Here is an 18,118-nt window from a genome sequence, read left to right on the forward strand (position 1 = left end):
CACTCTCAGCACAATGACAGGTCAGAGGTCAATAGTAAGAAAAGTAGCACTCACAAGGTCGCAAAACACAGAAACGTTTTTTCAGGGGAAATCCCCCACCACCCCCAGAACTATATATATATATATACCAATTCCAAGACCACACAAACCTGAAGAAGGGGAAGGAAGTGATAAAAATGCAGCATCACCTTCTTGCTATTCTCTGAGTCAAGCCTTCATTACAAGAAACCAGTAACCTTTCTCTAATGACATTCTGAACATCGATCATCTGGTCACCAGCAAACATTAGGCTTTTCAGTACAAGCAAATGCATAAGTAAAAGTTAGCCATACAAAACTGTAAAGAAGTCACTTAAAGGATGAAATGAAAAATAATGCTTCATGCAAAGGGTGTTAGGTGCCAGGACGAGCCTTTTAGTGAAAACTGAAAAAGTGAGAAGTTAAAAATAAGTCCAGATAAGAAAAAAACATGGATAAGTGCAAAGTTTCCACGAGGATTAGCCTAGAGGCACAGAAAAATTTAGTGCTTTGAAAGGTCCATAATATGAACTGTTTAACAAAAAGCACAACCTCAATAATTGGCATGAATTGTATTTGTTGGTAGTTAGTTTATGTGTTTCTTAGACTACAGATGAATAATAACAATTAAGTGGACCATAAATAATGCTTGATGAGGAGAAGGATTAAGACAGAAATGAGGCAACACTGCTTCACTGAAAGGGTGGTGAACATGACTAACATACTGCCTTATGTGATGGCCTAAATTACCATGAGGCAGAAAAATGTATACAAATGTGTGGGAGAGTATGAAAGAGAAGGCATTTCGAGGCAGATGTATTCCAGGAGATTAGTGGCAAGAAAGAGTTGATTCAATGTGGCATCCTGCTTCAGTAATGTTTGTGTGCATATAGGGGTCTATGTCAGATCATTAAAAGTTCAAAAGACTGAAAATCAAAATATCTAAATCAAAATATCAAAAATATTTTTAAAGCTGCAAGCCCCCTGCACCCCTCATGTGTAGGGCTGTGTCCCCCCACAAACCCTGCTAATTATATATACCAACTCCAAGATTGCACAATACTGGAGAAAGGGCAAATTCCATTTTCAATATTTTGATTTTCAGTCTTTTGAGCTTTCAGTCTTCTGAAGTTGATGAAGGGGATCTGTATATAGATATCTGTGTGTGTGTGTGTGTGTGTGTGTGTGTGTGTGTGTGTGTGTGTGTGTGTGTGTGTGTGTGTGTGTGTGTGTGTATATATATATATATATATATATATATATATATATATATATATGTGTGTGTGTGTGTGTGTGTGTGTGTGTGTGTGTCTTATTGCAGTAATTTATCATTTTCATTATATTCATCAGGAAAGCTCTATCAAAGCAAATTTCAAACCTCACCTAGAAAAAGAATTTAGTAATGACAGGAGAGTACGTATATCCATGGAAAAAAACTAGTGTGACACGTAAGATAATAGAAGGAAATTATTTAATTTATCGTTGTAGTCACAGTGATATATTTTTTTTCTTCATTGCGTAATTCTAGTTGTTATTTCCTTTGCTTTCCATCAGTGCTCTGCATTTCCTTTGCTTTTTTTCATATTCCTGTTGACATATTGATGATGTCTGATGTAAACAAAGTTCACTGAAACTAGTCATGTCTCAGTCACAAGTCAAGTTTTGCATACACAGTTTCAGAGAAATTGGCTTCTGATCAACTATCGTGAAAATGAAGGTAAATCCAAGCTCTTTGTCAATAACATTTTGAAATGCTGTTCACATTAATCCTACCCAGAATTTATTTTCCTTCACTGGGCTAGTTTGTAAATAAATGCAGTACCAGCCCACCCCATTCACTGGTTGCCTGGTTCCTCCTTAATTATAAATTATTAATAGTAAACTGTCTCTATATAGGAAACGTCATGGTATTTCAGTAGCTGTAGAAGGAAAGGGATAACAGATACTTGTAACAGCAGTCATAGCGACTTAGCGTAACCTTTCTTTCCTTTACAGTAGTTGTACTTTGTTATCAGACTTGTTATGAAGGGCTGTTTGATTTGATCTGTGAAAATATTTCTGGAGCAGCCTATACTGACAAAGCACTTTCATAAAGAATGAGCTGTAGCACTCTTGCCCAGGAAAAGCAAATGAGTGACTAGAAAGCAGTGGGATAAGCTAAATGGTCCGATGAAGATAGAGCAAAAAAAAGTAGACTGCATCTGCTTGCTTTTGTATTATAATAAGATTGTTCTCATCCTTTTTTTGTCTTGGCTGATATCTACTTCATTTTAGTCCAAATCTCTACTCAAAATACGTTTATCAAGATCAAATCCTCTGGGTCTCTATATAACTACCTGTCTCACTCCCATTATAGCAACATAATCCTCCGTGTCCATCTTGGCTTCAGGACATCTAAAACATATTATTCTGTATCTTATATACCAAAGTAAGAATAACTGCCCTGATATACCATTCAAAGTCAGGTAGGCACTACCCCCACAGCTTATTTTGCCAGCATCATAAGTACCCCACCTGCTCTGGGTCTCTTACCATCCTAAATAAAAGCTGATAATGAATGCTCTTAATTTCATTAACAAATTTCTGGATAGCAACAAGGGCATTCCCATGACTGCATAAATAACCCAACGACAGTAAACAATTGCATTACTTGGGTCCACTGAGGGGTACCCAAAATTATCGTTTTCCATAGCTTACTCTTTTTCCTTATATTACAGTATTCCTACATCCTATTAATAATTTCCTGGTATATTAGTCTTACCAAATCTGCTACTATATGTCCCATCAATCCCCCAAAGTACCTCATAGGACCTGGCTTATCAATAAATGGAAATACCTTAACTCCACTATATCAGGTGCTTGGTTATAATTCAGTTTAATCACCATTATCTTCTCCAAATTAAGTTTATACCTGGAAATCTCTTTGAATTCCATGAGCACCTGAGGTATCATTATAAAATCTGTTTCCAGAGGTTTACTGTATACAGCAGTAAATCATTCACATATAATGCTACTTTATTCTCTACCCCCCCACTATAACCCCCCTGAAAAAGATGCCTTTCTCAAAAGTTCACCCAAAGGTTCTAAATTAAAAGCAAGCAACAAGGAAGATAGAGGACATCCTTGCCTAGTTACCCTCAAAATTAGCAACAGATTAGTCTATTATATGTCATTGCATAAGCCTCCTCCGCCCTGCAGAGAAAGGCCAGCATTGAGATCAAGTGAGCCAAGAATCCCACATACTCCAGAGATGCAAAGAGATTCTGAAACCTAAGAGTAACAATCTCATTTCCATTTGCTCTGCCATCTCTGTAATTCTTATTGTTGCTATGAGATTATCCATTTTATCCCTCTCTTTCATAAACTCCAAATATTCTTCCTTTACAGGATAAGCTAGAAATAAACTTATCCTTTTAGACAATATTGTAGTGAATATTTTCTAGTCATGATTTAATAGTGAAATTGGGCAATATGACATCCATCTAAATAGAGTCCTTCTCCTGTTTCAGAAAAACTGAAATGTTGGCCTCCCTTCACAATGAAGGAATTGATTCACACTTCATCGCAATATTAAATAACTTAACAAGTCTCACCAGCAAGAACCTTTTAAGATGAAAATATCAATCTCCACTGGGATCACATCTGGTCCCAGCTTTTTATTTTTACCTAGCTCCATTAATATTTCCACCATCTCCTCCACAAATGCCTTCTTACCTAATGAAGCTCTCTTTTCCATTGTTAATTAAAGAATCACTATACCAAAGCCTTAGCTATTTTTTCCTTCCACCCTTCCATGTAAGATGATTCACAATATAAATGAATGCAAAAATCCCTAAACTCCTTCTGAGTTTGTCACCGATCATAAGTAATACCATCTTTCTAACTTCTTTTGATGCCTGTAACTAGCTTTTCAGACTGTCACACCCTCAATTTAATTGCTTGTAATTTATGACTTTGCGGAGAGAAAATCCTCAAAATATTGCATCTGTAACTTTTATCAACACTTGTTTCATTTTTAAAGTCAAGCATCCCTACTATTTCCTCTCCACATTTCAAGTATTCTTCTTCAAATACAGTTTTCTCTTCAGGCTTACCTCTTTCCATCCTCAAGAGCCTATTCTTCATTTGAACCAGTTTGCCCTTAATTACCTCAAGCTGCTGGTGCACAGCCACTACCACCCCTCTGGTGCACCACCCCTACCGCTCTTCTACTATAAGTCTACAAATCAGCCTTAAAGACATCCCAGGCCTTATTCACATCTCTTCCTTCCTCATTTTTCTTTCAACTATACTCCCTGTACTATTCTTTCTGCTCCCCTCCCAAAATGGGTCTATATTAAAATCGCGAAAGCTCACTTTGATGCATACAAAATGATCGACACATAAATGTCGAACTCCAAATACAGTGGACAACAAACACGAAAACCACAATGTCGAGCATATTTCGAGAAGTAACAGTGCCACACAGGTAAGGAAAACCCAACATAACAAACCTAAAGCAAAACACTATTTAAAACGTTTTTGCAGTGGGGCAAGCCCCCCCCCCTACTTAAATATACCAACTCCGAGACCGCACTATAGTGGGGAAAAGGATTTATTTCCTCATCCCCATGATTAACCTGCTGGCCAAAAAAAGGTTGTTCGACATTCCAGATTCACTGTATTCGCTCTTCGCTGTATTTGGTGTTCGACACATGTTGATCAATTTGTATTCGCAAAACTGAGCTTTCGCAATTTTAATATAGATTCCCCCCAAAACATCTGCCCTTTACATGAAAGCATTTTTGTCTTCCAATTCGCATGACACACATTCTCTACTGTAAGTAACATGGAGAAATGATTCAACAGCACTTGTGGGAGATACACCAAATGTTCACGTGTACAGCTGTTCCCATAAGAGGAAAAATTATCTAAATGCACAGCCAACCCATCTTGACTGGAAACACCTGTAACTGTTTGTTTATTCCTCTAAAGCATTATGTGTATGTCTGCTAGTCACATTTTTTGTAAATACTTGCATAAGAACCTCTCCATCTTAGTGAGAAATTTAGATCACAGTCCACTCCTCACCTCTATTGTAGAAGTAAGGAGTTTCCAGTCCCCTCCCCATATAGTGTAACTCTCCTGAAAGGATAGCCAACTGACCAGCATCTTAAACAAATCTTGCATCTGTGCTTCTGGGGGAATATATAAATTCACAAAAATGTCCACGTTACCTAACAGCCCCACCCCCATTAACTAACATGTATCTTCAAGCATCATCCTGCTCCATAGCCATCCTATCAAAGGGAAATATTCACTTAACTAAACTAACCACCCACAAAGCTCCTTCTCCATACAGTCATACACCTAGTTCTCAACTAACTGTGACAAAACGACAGAAGACAATACTTATTTATTTTATTTTATTTGTTTTACATTTGTTGACTGGGTTTGTCTGACTGAGTTGACAGCCCTTTTTCAACAGAGGCCTGGGGAGAAAAGCTCCACAAATTTACAATAAAATGATAAATAGGATTATAAAGAAAATATTGACATTTTCAAGTTGGAAGAGTCAAAGAATAAAAATTATTTACAGAGTTTAAGTTGACATTTAAGTTAAGATATATGCAGAAACAGTATGCAAAGTTTCTAAGTACAGCAAGGTAGTTACAGTTAGTGAAGATTATCCAGGTGGTATATTAGAAGAAATATTTTTAAGATTACGTGTCAGGTAATTATCTATATAGGATGACTAAGACAGCTGATATATAACAAAAATAAAACCAATGAGGGATAGACAGTAAGCTATGTAGGAGAGGAAGACGGTTTATGGAGGTTGAGTACAGTGGCATGACCAGCTACATTTTAGGTAGTCTTTGGTGGCTGATTTAAATTCTTTGAGTTGTTTAAGTGATCCAATTTCCAATGGGAGGTTATGCCAAGAAAGAGTAGTGAAGTAGCTGTAGAGGTTTTGACCAGTTTTGCTCTTGGGCTTCTAGATTTGTAGTAAGTCTTGGTCTGAGCTTTGGAGAATCCCAGAAGGAGTGTAGAAGGAGATAAGAGGAGACAAGTTGGGGCAGAAAGATGGTTGGTACAAGATAGAGTCGATAATCTGAAGCTGAGGGAGAAGAGACTGGTGGAGTAATTCTAGCCAGTTTATTTATTTTAATGAGAAACAGTGATGAGATCTATAACTTTGATTTGCATCAAATCTGGCCACTTTGTTACAGGTAGTTTCTAACTTAGGAGACAGGTTTGGAGGTTGGTGAGAATCTGAGAGCTGTACAATAGGACTGGTAGGAGATGGGAGTGTGTGAGAGAGAGGGACTTTAGCTTTATTTGACAGGAACTTTTTATTTCAGTATAAGAGGCCAAATTTTTGATGGGTCTTTCTAATACAATTATTAACATGCAAATCAAATTTCAGTTGGTCATCTATCATGACCCCTAGAAGTTTTGTATTGTGTTCAACTGTGATAGGTGTTTTATTTAGAGAATGGATAGCAAAAGTGGATTTAAGGTGGTTTAGGTTTTTGGGAAGGAAAAATAAGAATTTGTTTTTTTAGGATTCAAAATTAGCTGGTTGTTAGTGAGCCAGGTTTCAACAGCGTTAAAGGATTTCTGAGTAACAGAATTTAAGTCAAAGAGGGTACCAGCAATGGTAATGACTGAATAGTCATCAGCATATTGGACGAGGGATGACTGAGGGCAGTAGGTATAAAGTAGATTAGTAAAGATACTGAAGAGTAGTGGATCAAGAATACATCCTTGAGAAACACCCATTTTGATTGGGAGAGGAGAGGAGAGAGCAGAGCGCCATTTAACCGATTGTGGTTGATATGTGAGGTAACTAGTAAACCAGGTAATGCTAGAGGTGGAGAAGTTAAGATTAGTGAGCTTGTCCAGAAGAAAGGAGTGATAGACTGTGTCAAATGCTTTAGAGAGACTAGAAATAAGCATGACACTAGTTTATTGTTATCTCTGACCAGAGAAATAATGTTGATAAAGGATAGGAGGGCTGTAGTGGTGCTGTGTTTTGGATGAAAGCCATGTTGTGTGGGAGTGAGCAGATTTTCTTGAAGTAAATGTTCCATGACTTGCTTAAGCACGCATTTTTCTAAGATTTTTGAGAGAGGGGACAGGATGGCTATGGGTCTAAAATTGAGGATTTCTATGGAGTTATCTGATTTGTGTATAGGTAGAGTATAGAATTCTTTCCAGATAGAAGGAACTTTGGATTCAGAGATAGAACAGTTTATCAGTATAGAGACTGGGAGAGCTAGAGAGTCTGCTGCAATATGAAGGAAGTAGGGAGGTATATTATCAGCAGGTGTAGAACAGGGTTTTAGTTTGCAAAGTAGAGATTTAATATAGCTGGCAGGGATTGGTTTACGGGAAAATATGTTAGTAGAAGTTATACTAGAAGAGGGGTCAGGTGGATTTGTAGTGTTAGAATTAGAGGGGAGAGGGCTTATTATCTTACTAATGGATTCAATGAAGTAGGAATTGAAGTTGTCTTTGCTGATTTTTTTTTAGTAAGGTTTCTGAGTTCTTTGTATTTTTGTAAGTGGATGGGGAGCTTAGTTTTTTCCCAAGTTTTCCACATTCAGTCTCTTGTTTTCATCAAGGTGTGGGTAGCATTAGTTAACCAGGGGGATACGTTAGACTTGACATATACTGTGGGCAAGGGTGCCAGCGAGTTAAGAATATTCAGGAAGGTTGAGTTCAATGAGTGTACTGCTTCGTCTAGTGAGAGATGGGTCAGAAAAAAACAGTTTGTTTTGGAGAGGAGGGTATTAAAGGTTTCTGGATGGAAGTTTGACAGCTTGCAGCATTCAATGTATCTATGTGGTCTGGAGAAATGTGGAGAGAATCTTAGAACTTCTACTGGGGAGTGATCACTTAGGGAGTCAGGCAAAGTTTCAAGGTTGTGATATTTATGTGGGTCTGCGACTAATAGCCAGTCAATAAGTGAGGCAGCATTGTAAGATTTATTAGCATGGGTGGATGTAGAGATAAGCGGAGTAAAGCCATACAAGTTGATACATAAGGTAGAGTTAGGTGGGCAGAGGGATAGCCAATTTATATTGATGTCCCCTAGGCAGATGATTTCATTATGTATGTGTTAGGTAAGCCAGGAGAGAATATGTTAAAGTAGGGGAATGTTGTCACCAGGAGGTGTATAAATGGCTGCTACAGTAATTGTAATATGATAATTAAGTTTAAAGTTGGTAATCAGGAGTTCAGCAGGTAGAAAGTATGGGATTGGTTTATCTAGTAATGTGAGTGTAAGATTGTTTGAGTAGGCAATGGCTACTCCTCTGCCTTTTTATTTTGATGATCTAGTCAAAGTATATTATACCCTGAAGAGAGAAAGTCTTTATCAGAGTTAAAAGGTTTTAGCCATGTTTCAATGAGGGTAATAATATCTGGGGAGTGAGTTGACATCCAGGCATGGAATTCACTAACTTTATTTAGCACACTACTAATATTCATTGAGTAAAAAGATATGTGTTTTTGGGAGAGTAAGGTGTCCAGTGACAGGGTCAGTTGACTTATAGACTGGGGACAGACAGAGTTTTGGCCTGGATTTGGATGAATATCACCTGATAGTAGTAGAGTTTTAGGAAGGATGTTTACATTATAGAGAGAAGGGTAGTAGATGAAGTACTTTATTTTACTTTTTGGAGAGTTTGTGGTGGAAGGGAGAATTTTGATTTTGGGAAGGAGGGCATTTGTAGGAAAGATGGAAGGGGAGATTTCAAATGAGTGGGGAGGGTGTGTAAAAGTACTTAGGTGAGTGGATGTAGGAGATGGATTTTCTGGTCTTAGGTGGATATTATAGGAGGTAAGAAAGTAAGATAGAAGTAAAGGTGGCATGTAGAGGAGAGTTAGAATCATGCTGGTTGGGTCAGTAAGGTAGGTCAGTAGTTGTAAGCAAAACAGAAGGAAGCAAATTGTTATAAAGATAGTAGTAGTTTCAGAGTAAAAAGGAGAAGAAGGGGATGAGTCAAGCAGAAGGAGACGGAACAGGTGAAAGAGTTAGTCATTACAGACTTGATGATTATCGTGGTGTGATGTGAAACTAGTTGGGTTGGATGAGACAACAGGAAGGGGTGGGATTAGTTAGTCATTACAGACTTGATGATTATCGTGGTGTGATGTGTAACTAGTTGGGTTGGATGAGAGAACAGGAAGGGGTGGGATTAGTTAGTCATTACAGACTTGATGATTATCGTGGTGTGATGTGTAACTAGTTGGGTTGGATGAGACAACAGGAAGGGGTGGGATTAGAGAGGAGGGGAAAAGGAGAGAATGGTATAAATTAAATGATATAGGGGCAGGGGAGCAGAGTGAACCTGAGCGTAGCGAGGGCAAATGGAGCAGGATGAGCGAGATCAGTTTGCTAAATAAAGAGGTGGAAAAAAAATGTATCACGCAGCTTTGGACTCTTTTAATGGTAAGCCTGTTTAGATGGGCAAATACAGTTCTCTGGATTAATTTCTAAATATGCTAACGTACAAAAAAAGCATCTACATCTTCCAAAAATATATCACTATTTACAGAAACTGCAATCTTCCTCAGAGAAGGCAGTAAGCTTTTAATGGGGGTTAAGTATTCAACTCGTGATGCATTCCTCACTTCCAAATCCCTATACATCCATTATCTATGCATTAGTTTCATACTCACTGCCCCTTACCTCCAGCCAGCAACATCAATATACTATTGTTTATAACATCCTTCTTCAAAGCAATAATACTCTAGTAAATCCAGATATCTCAAAACAGCACCTCTTTTTGAGTGAATGTTCATCCATCTCTTAAAAAACTACTCAGAACATAAAAGCCAAACTAATTTTGAAATCCATCACATTTCAGTTCCCCAAATCATTTTGGTTTAAGTTTCCTTTTTAGCACAGGATATGTACTGTCTGTTCAGGCTGCTGCTGTTTCTCTGTTCCTTGTCATGCATCTTCAGCCACAGCCTGGTATTTGGTTCCCCCAGCCTTACTTGTTGAGTTCTCTTTTCCAAGTCTTCGTGAGACACAAATGTTACTGGCTCACTAGGAAGAAACACCCTAAGGTGACCAGTATACATCACCTCATTTTACACTTTTTCTTCCTGCGCTTCTTGATCAGTGGGATAAACAACTGCCCTTTTCCTTCTAGTTTTAAAGGAAAAGTCTTACCCACATAGAATATGACTATCATTTTATGCTTTCAGGATGCTACATGGATATTGTAATGCTTTCATTTATTCCAAAAAGTTCAAACCATGCCAGAATGTGTCTTTGATACCTTGCCTTAAGGAATCAGTGATTCTTCCTCCAAGCTCTGTTCACTCAGCTGGCCAGCTTGTCATTCAGTTCAGCCATTTCTGATAGCATCATCTGAAACTGAGCTGGCAAGTTTTACTAATATCAGCAATCACAGGCACATTTATAAAAGCTCCCAATGCCTTGTTATTTCCTACTGGCATACCATTTTCCCAACAATCGGCAATGCTCAAGTTGGCATTTTTTCTTTTCTCATTCTTTTTTGATATAACAACTACTCCACCTGCCAGCATGCACTCTTTCACACACTTTCAACTGGCCAGCTAACAATCCATCAGGAGAAGAGACTAAATCACAGCAGAAGCAGCCACATAGGTTCATATGTTCATAGGTAGGTACTAGGCTATCGGCCCAAGGGTCTAAGTAAGCCTAGCCAACAAAGTTCCCTGGCTAACGCCACCCAGGAAAGTTATTTTGTTGTGCCCCTGTTGAGCAGAGCCACAGAAGTGATCCCCGGGGTATATTTCCTATTTCCCATCTACTTATCAAGATTTTTCTTGAAAAGTGCTAATGAGGAACTTTGCTTGACATAGATGGTTAGTTTGTTCCAGAGTATGGGAAGTCTCTGGGACAGGAATCTATCACTCCAGCATGTCCTGTTTATTGTGCTGACAAGATTTAGGTCCCTAGACCATGTAGCTCGAAGGGACTGGGATTTCTTTAGGTGTAGCATGTCCAACAGCTCTGGGTTTGACATAGCTTTATATGTTAGACAGATATCATCTCGGAGTAGGCGATATGCTAAGGAGTAAAGCTGGAGTTTTTTGAGACGGTCAGTGTAAGGCATCTGTTGGAGGCCAGTAATCCTCTTTGTGAGGTACTTCTGTGGCCTTTCCAGCGCCTGCAGATGTCTTGTGAGGTACATTCGAAAAGGGGCATTGTACTCTATAATGGGTCTAATGAGTGTCGAGTAGAGGGGAACAATGACCTCTTTTTTTCCTAGATGAGAACCCTTTTGTGATGAGGTGTGCCACGCAGAAGGATTTCCTGACTACTATGGCAATGTGATTATCAAAGGAGAGACTACTGTCCACCTGGGTCCCCAGGTCTCTTATCACACATTCAGCGTTAAGTAGGCTGCTGCCTGTGTGGCAGTTCATGGGTACAGAGTTTTTACCAAAGGGGATGACAATGCACTTTTTGGCATTGAGCTTGAGGCCATGGCTCTGACACCAGGCATCTGTCTCAGTGATGCCCTTTTGTAGGATGTCCACATCATTTGGGGACTCAACTATGGCTCCTAGTTTGCAATAATCTGTGAACTTCATTAGCCAAAGGCCTTCTGTGTTAGCATGTACTTCAGAGAAGTAGATACCAAACAGGAGAGGTCCCAGGACTGAACCCTGTGGTACTCCACTTGTCACTGGTTTGAAGTCAGATTTGGAGTCTGCAACTTTTACATTGTGGGTTCTGTCAGTGAGCCAATTGGCAACCCATCTTGTGATTTAGGGATTTATACCTAGTTTAGTGAGTTTAGCTATAATTCCAGAATGGGGGATGGTATTGAAAGCCTTGGCGAGGTCAAAATAGGCTGTGTGAATCACCTTACCCTCATCTACAGCTTTGGTGACTGCCTCAAAGAAGTCGATCAGGTTCAGGAGGCATGATCTGCCTTTCATAAACCCGAACTGGGTGGGGTCCAGAGTTTGGAAGTTACCAATATCTTTGTTTATGAGTTCCATGATGATACGTTCCATGATCTTACAGACCATGCACATCAGGCTAATAGGGCAATAGTTCCTGGGATCAGTGGTGGCTCCCCCTTTGTGGAGTGGGTTAACTGTTGCTGTGCATCATTCAGTGGGCACAAAGCCTGATGTGAGACTATGATTGAACATGGTGCTTAGGTGGGGACCCAGTTCGTTCTGAAGTTCGTATAAAACGCTGCCTGGGATGTTGTCCGGTCCCATGGATACTGTGTTTTGGCTTTAGAGAGTGTAGCTTTTACCTACGTAGTTGCGAGTACAGGAACTCTGCATTTTTCCTGTATAGATACGGGCCCTTTAGGGGGTGAAAGGGAGGTAAAGTTAGCACTGAACCTATCTGCCAGGACATTGGCAATATCAGTTGTTTCTGTAATTTTCATGCCGTTGTGCTGTAACCCAGAGCTGATCTGGGTGTTGCCATTGAAATTCTTGACATAGCTATAGAATGCTTTGTGGTTGTCCCTAGAATCAATGGCAATTTTGTTTTCATAGCTAGCTTTGGAGGATCTTATAAGGGATCTCAGCTTTGTACTGAGGCTGTCCAGGGAACTCCTCCACTCATGGTATTTTACTCTCTTTTGCAACAGTTTCTTCCTTCTGTTGTAGAGTTTCTTTATGGCAGGGGACCACCAGATTGGCTTCCTTTTTTTGAAGGATAGCATCTTGGTTCTGTTTGGGATAGCACGATCCATGCACTCATGTAAGTGCTTATAGAGTGCATCTGTGTAGGATTCAGCAGTCGTAACTGTAGTGTACATCTGCATGGGTGTCATGAAGTTCGCCACTTCTGTCTTAAGAAGCATGAAGTTGGCTTTGGAGAAATTTTTTGCCATGATTTCCTTAAGGGGGGTGGGGGGATGTGGATTTCTAGGGTGATTAGCTTATGGTTGGATCTGACCAACGAGGAGTTGACTTCAGGTGTGGAACACCGGTCACTCGTGTTGGTAATGACTAGGTCTAGGATATTGTTGCCCCTGGTGGGGGTGTGGATAAGTTGATCCAGGGCAATGGAATTTATGAATTCCAGAAAGCGTTGAGCAAAGGAGTTGGTACATTAGTAGTTTTCTCAGTTAATGGTGGCATAGTTGAAATCGCCCATTAATAGGGTGTTTGCTTGAACCCTAATATTTTCCAGTATATCAAGAAAAGAAGAGTGGGAATCCTGGGGCATGGTGTGGGATCTGTAGCAAGCTACATTTCAGATCGCAGTTTTGCCCAGAGTTAGTTGCACTTGGATAACCTCGGATGCATTATGCTGAGCAACTAGTCTGGAGTTGTGGATATCCTTAATGAATATGGACACACCTCTGCCTTTGGTGTTCCGGTCCAGGTTAGGTGGCTGAAAAGTGTAGTATGAGTTATAGCCTGGTAATGCAGGGGTGCTCTCTGAAGCCTTGAACCAGGTCTCAGTTACTGCAAAGATATCGATGTTCTCCATTTTAAAAAGTGCCTCGAGGGAGTGTATTTTGAGATTTAGACTTCTAGCATTGAGTAGCATTACCCTCAGTTTTTGCTTGCCTGTTCCTGTTACAGTGGTGAATTTGTCATTTGAACCTTGCCTAAAAAAGGCACTATAGGGGCAGCAGGTGCCTTAGCCAGTATCTGGAATCCCAGGGGTGACAGGTGCAGGCCATTTCTGGCAAAGCATTGTGGTCTGTCGACCATGCCATCCCAGGCAGACAGATAATGGATCCCCTTAGAATGACACCAGAAGTTTAGCCAATTGTTGAAGTTAATCATTTTGTCCTTGTACTGCGGTATCATTCTGGGCAATGGCAAGATGCTACTCAGGGCTAGGGTCATACCTGCCTGGGCTACAAGATCGGAGAGCTCTTCCATGTTTCTTTTCATGTAGCTCAGGGAGGTACATCTCAGGTCATTCACACCAACATGGACAATGACAGAGTCATATTTGTACTTGTTGTGGAGTGACCTGGGTGTGTGGGTTATGTGGCAGATCCTGGCACCCGACAGGCAGCTAACAGTAACCTCTCCTTGTTTAGCCTGGTGAGTGGGACATCAGTGTGCCTGACTATAGAGTCACCTATGACTAGTGTGTTGGGTACATTGTTTTGCCTTATGGGCTGTGGTTGAGTGGCACACTGAGTCTATGGGGTATGTGTCATTTGGGTTGTGTTGGGGGGTGGAGGTTGCTAGCGTTTCTACTTTGGAGGTCTCTGTTGCTTGAGCAGATTATTATTGAGGGCCTTCACAAATGTTTTTGTGTTTCTATGTGTGGATTTTGGTGGTGTAGGTTTAGTGGGACTATGTGATGAGTGTGGTGTGGTGCAAGTGTTTACCTTCTCCTCTTGACTGTCAAGTTCAGGCTTGGATGGAGAGAGCTTTGCCTCCAGTTTGTCTAGATAAGTGCATCTCTCACAGGTTGTGGTGTTGGGTGGTAGGAGGGTAGGGTTGTCTGTGTACATGAGGCAATTGCTACATTGCCCCAAGATGCCCAGATTCATCAGATAGACAGGTGAGAACACTGGGAGTTGACCCTTGGACATGCCTGAATAAAAAACTACTTTCCTCTAGACAAGTGAGGAAAGTGAGTATAAGAGCTGTTTTTCTCTAAGCAAGTGAGGAAAGCAAGTAGAAAAAAACTGTTTTCCTCTAGGTAAAGAGGAAGGTTGAGTGTTGTAGTAATTTGTAGCTTATTTAGTGCTAACAATAAGTTCTAAACAAGTGCTGAGCACAAATAAGCAAATTCAAGTGCTAAAACTAAGAATCTGACCTGGATCTTGTGGTAGATAGGCTACCTAGTGCTTATCACTCCCACTGATAAGCTAGAAGACTTCCCTCCAACACAGAAAGGCTTGGGAGGCTCAGAAGCTTACAACAGTCCTGGATATAGCAAATCAGTATCTGGACTAGACTAGTTACAGGAAAGATGGGAAACAAGCACAAACACGGACTTTTAAACCAGTAAGTTGAAAGAGATGGAAAAACTGACAAACAGCCAATAAACTACAATTTCTGGGCCAGAAACCACTCTTGTGGTTGATAGGCTACCTAGTGTTCACCACTCCCACTGATAAGCTAGAAGACTTCCCTCCAACACAGAAAGGATTGGGGGGGGGGGGGTTAGAAGCTTACAAACAGTCCTGGATAATAGAAACCTGTATCTGGACTACACTAAGTACAGGAAAGATGGGAAACAAGTGCAAATGTGGTCTTTTAAACCATTAAGTTGAAAGAGATGGAAAAACTGCCAAACAGCCAATAAACTACAATTTCTGGGCCAGAAACCACTCTTGTGGTAGATAGGCTACCTAGTGCTTACCACTCCCACTGATAAGCTAGAAGGCCTCCCTCCAACACAGAAAAGCTTGGGGGGCTCAGAAGTTTACAAACAGTCCTGGATACAGCAAATCTGTATCTAGACTAGACTAGTTACAGGAAAGGTGGGAAACAAGCTTATAAAAAAAGCTTTTGAAAGTGGGAAGGAAGAAAGGAGAAAGAGAATATAATTCAAAATTAAAGACCCAAGTGGCTTGCCCTTCACAAATGTTCTCTCTGTATTAGGTAGAGTGAGCTAGTAACATTAGACTGGAATAGAGCTGGGATAGAGCTGAACAGATGGGACTGGTAGGAGTGTCTGAAGTTAAAATATGATCTCACTGTGCTCGGTTGAGTGAGCAAATGAGATAGACCCAGGAGGAGTGTTCAAACACAAATTTACAGGAGGGGCGGGTAATTCCAAAGCCACCAAGATTAATACCAAAACAAGAAAAGTGAGGGTGGGCAGGAAATTAACTGCAGAGACAGAGAGAGACCACAGTATTCTATGAAACAATTAAACAGAAAAATAAATAACTACAGACACAATATTCAATGAAACAATTAAATATACAGAAAAATTAAATGCAGTACAATCTTTAACATTGCAAGTTTGTACTTAACTCAGCTATTAATGCAGTTGATTGTAGGTATGTAGCAGAAGCCAAACAACTCAGGTATTCAGCAGTAATAAATTTAAAGATATTTCACTAACACTTATAAATACAGAGAACCCCTCTAGTCTAAAAGTTGTATCCGCGGTGGTACAGCGGTAGCGCTGTTGCCTCACAGAAAGAGGTTCTCCTGTTCGATTCTTGGCTGGAGTGCCTTCTGTGTGGAGTCTGCATGCCCTCCCCATGGACGAGTGGCATCCGCAAGACATGTGTGAATGGGCGTGCCTTCACTGAAGGTTGGGCATTGGGCTGGCAACTTGGCACAATAAAAATCTACTGCCAATCATTAGTGGACCGGAGTTCCGCTGTGGCGACCCCTAACCGGGAAAAGCCGAAAAGACAAACAACAACATCAATGAACTGAAACACAATAGCCCCCACTAACTGCAGAGAGAGACCACAGTATTCTATGAAACAATTAAATAGAAAAATAAATAACTACAGAGGCAATATTCAATGAAACAATTAAATAGACAGAAAAATGGAATGCAGTACAATCTTTAACACTGCAAGTTTGTACTTAGCTAGTAATGCAATGATATGATAACTACATTTTAGTTGTTCACCTTGGCTGGCCATTCCTGAAGACCCCATAAACAATACCATTTGACTCTTATTGCACAACTTACCTTTCAACCATATGTCTCTCAACAAAACATTATGGATCCATATATAATGCATATATATATATATATATATATATATATATATATATATATATATATATCTGGAGAGAGAGAGAGAGAGGGAGAAATAGCTCTGTATATATATATATATATATATATATATATATATATATATATATACATGTATATAAATACAGCAATCTGCACAGTGTTACATTATAGCAGGGTTCTCTAGTGTGCAGATGTGGACCACACAGTTAATGTAATTTACCATTGTCTCACTTTGGATTTCTACACTGTCATTACCATGCTGTACCACACAGTCAGTTTGGGCTGTCTTCTGGGAAGTTCAGCCCACAGTTGCTTATCAGCAAACGTTGCAGCTGTGTCATAAATTTGGAACATCTCCTCAGAGAACATTATCACAAGAAGCACAGACATCCCTGAAGTATTTTCTTGTAGTCACATCCACCGATTCAGAAAAAAGGTGCAACAATCACCAAGAGGTAATACCTTTTAATTACAAATTAAAAAAAAATGTTGTGCTTTATAATTTAATATGTTCCTAGTGATTTTATTGCTGACAGAGAAGTTGAGCTGGTATTTAAGTAATTAAAATGGCAAATTTTACTTTATGCTTATCACGCACCAGGGCTGAACAACAGTGTAAATTATAAGGTGGCTCTCAACAAAAACATAGATTGTTAATAAATGTAAATAGATGGATTTGCCTGTTTTCTTACAGCTAAGAATCAGTATGTAAACTTACTTTATTTTCTTGAATTGTTTTTTGTTTTAGATCACATTTCAGATGTAATTCACTTTTATTGATTTGTTTAGTGGTCATATGATCTAGGGGTATTATTTTAAATAGAGTATTTAAGCAGTCAGTTTTATAAAAATCCAGTTGTTCTGAGGAAGACCCTAGAGGTCGAAAGGACTTAACCCCCAAAAATCTTTGTATTCAGCACCCCTTCCCCCAGTGTTGTTTTTTTCAGGTGAAGTTTTTAGTATTACCATTCCAGTCAAGAGATTTTGGTCAGTTATTTACTATTTATTCATGGAATGAACTATGCAGTCCACTTTATTTCTTTGGATAGTTCCTTTAAGTGATGGCTATTCACACAGTGAAGTAAGAAGCACAGTGCTCATGGGAGATTTGGTTTATATCAATTCAAGACATTCAAACTTTCTTCTGGAGTCCTGAAAGTTATGTTGAATGAGAAATGGCTGTTGAAAGACTTGGAAGCATCCCTTTTTAAAGCACAAAGATTATAGTGGGATGCTGGACTTTTTTTATTTTTGTTTAAGGGTTAAAAGAGTACCAAATGATTTAAAAGTACTCAACAAACCCAGTGGTTGGTACAATGCAATTTTTTGAATGAATGGAACAACATATGTGAGACAGATGATTTAGCTTTTCTTAAGCTTTTAAGACAGTACAACAGAGCTGAAAACGAGAAACTCAACAAGTGGATCCATGGAGTTATGTATAAGC

The sequence above is a fragment of the Protopterus annectens genome, chromosome 7.part0, assembly GCF_019279795.1.
Source record: "Protopterus annectens isolate FY-2018-M chromosome 7.part0, PAN1.0, whole genome shotgun sequence".
NCBI lineage: Eukaryota > Metazoa > Chordata > Ceratodontiformes > Protopteridae > Protopterus > Protopterus annectens.